General features: G+C 34.8%; 1 protein-coding gene across 3 annotated transcripts in view; it reads right to left on the bottom strand.

Moving 5' to 3' along the window:
* Window positions 1–2,500, bottom strand: part of LOC125042396 (trichohyalin-like) — a 68,614-nt gene that overhangs the window by 64,665 nt on the left and 1,449 nt on the right. The gene's annotated exons all lie outside the window — the stretch shown is intronic.

Genomic DNA, 2,500 nt, shown 5'->3' with positions numbered 1-2,500 from the left:
TGTGTTGTGTGTGTCTTTGCCTGCAGCTCTTTGGATCTGCAGACCGGCATGTCTTGCATGTCAGCTGGTCAGCAGTTCTGTATATCTATATCAATGTCCGAGGATCTACATCTGTGAGTCAGCGTCTGTGGCTCTGTAGTTGGGGTTTTAAATGTCTGCGTGTGTGTGACTGCATTTCTTTATCTGTATGTATGCCTACACCTGCATCTGTGCATAAAGGTGAATTACACACACAGAAAGGAACTCATTAACAATACTTTTTTTTCTCAATGATGATTTTTTATAAAAAAAAAAAAAAAATGAGACTTTGTAAATATCACAGTCTGTAATATGTATGAACAGTAATCCACTGTGTTTTTCAAAAACTGTCAAGGTCAGAAAACTAAGCTTCACTGTCTTATCATTTTGCATAACATGTAGAATCAAATCAAATCAAAATTCAAAGTAAACATTTTTTTTTTTTCACATATTGCTGCATCAACAAATTTTCCTTTTCTGAGAGTGAGCATACGGCTATTACATATGGGAGTGAAAGGTACGCGTCTAATGTGTTTCGGGTTTATAGCTGCTTTCCGTTTTACATTGTCCTTTAATTCTCAATCTCTCCTTTTTTTTCTTTTCTTTTTCTTCTTCTTTTACAATGGAAACCTATTTCATTCACCTTTGTAAATCTAATAAATAATCCCTGTGGATATCATCAGTATGGGTACTAGATTTTCTTCTATGTTTTGAATTCCCCTTCTTCTAGTGCTACACAGTGACTTTTGAACTTATTAGTAAGCTCCATTATCAAAAGACAAAATAACCATTAGTTTCAGACTTTTTTCAACTTATAACAAAGGGATGAGATGAAATGATATGATTTTCCTAATGCATACATCAAAACATCTTCCAAACATCTAAATCAGAATTTGAATAGCACTATAAATATGGCAGCAAAATCTATATCACTGTTGGTAAATGTTTACAAGACCATGCATGAGCCATAGACTGCATCTTTACCCCTTTGACAAAATCCAACAAACTTCCAACTTACATTCTGTCAAGGTAAGAGCTCTTATACTTAATTGCTGACTGAAGTTAAAAAAGGAATCAGTTTAAGCTTTTGATATGTCAGTATAGGTTATATATGTACCTTTAACTGGATGGACATTAAACTGTAGCTTTTCAACCATAGATTACAGTAACTTCCAAATGGAGTGGGATAGAACATGGTCATCGTAATTACAAGAAAATTTACCCTTGAGGTCTTGAAAAGGTTTACCTTGCTGCGTTTCAATTAAAAGTTTCGATATTTTTAATCAAATTTCCAAGAATATGTGTACTGTTTCCAAATCTATCCATGACCAATATTATCAAACCACTGTAGTAAATGGTATCCAAACAAAAAGCATTGTTCTATTCATAAATTTAAAATAGTTATACCTGCTCATAAAAAATATTTAGAAGACACCTGTCGTGACTTTCGAAACCTCAATTTTTTCTTGGTAATACTCTTGGTGTTTTCTATTCAAATCCCTTTGAAGGTTCTTATGATCTGTGATAGAAGAATTGCAACCTGAAGTCCCACCCACAATTTTGAAAAGGTTACAACTTCTAATAAATAATTTGTGAAGATGAAGCTTGAACCAGTCCTTTATCTGATATTAAATCATTTGGGACACCTACAAGCTCCATGTGATATAGATTTGATAGCCATTACTAAAGCCCTGACAGGTGCAGAGGCTGTGACACTTGGCATCCTAATGGCACAAGGCCAGTGGCAGACATGATGGTGTCTTCTAAACATTTACTGATCCATGTTTCATAATGAGAAGAAAATCTGGTAGAAATTTACTCTTTCATAACCTTAACCTTTTCCTCCATCCTACAAAAATACCAGTAAATGTTTAGAAGATACATGACTATCTACCACTAGACTTGCACTGCTAAGCGTAACCTCTGCACCTCTCAACACTTCAGCAAAGGCCAACACACTTCCGTTGCATATATCCTGGCAAACAAGAGCTTCATCTTCTTTGGTATCCTATTAACCAATAAAGAACTAAGTCATTCTCTATTGTACCAGGATATGTGTTACAGATTCCTTGCCTCTGTCAGAGCACAAAGCACAGACACGATGGCAGCCACTCGGCAATATGTCACTCTGACAGTTGCTCTTTCGATTGCCAGTCATCCATCACAGATCACAGTACATTTCAAGTTGATCTGGATGGAACACAACTAAACAGTTATAAAAGAAAGTCAAAACTACTATAGCCATCTTTTATATATTTAACATACTTTTTACACCATGAACCGCATTCATAATGACAAATGTATAAAAGGTATGAATGAGAATGAATATCTTCACAATACAAGAGATGTATTTGACCGGTTTCGATTCTATCTTCATCAGAAATACATGCATTTCTGACGAAGATAGAATCGAAACCGGTCAAATACATCTCTTGTATTGTGAAGATATTCATTCTCATTCATACCTTTTATACATTTTTAG

Source organism: Penaeus chinensis, chromosome 32 (genome assembly GCF_019202785.1).
Source record: "Penaeus chinensis breed Huanghai No. 1 chromosome 32, ASM1920278v2, whole genome shotgun sequence".
Classification (NCBI taxonomy): Eukaryota; Metazoa; Arthropoda; class Malacostraca; order Decapoda; family Penaeidae; genus Penaeus; species Penaeus chinensis.
This window is presented reverse-complemented; position numbering and strand designations above follow the sequence as displayed.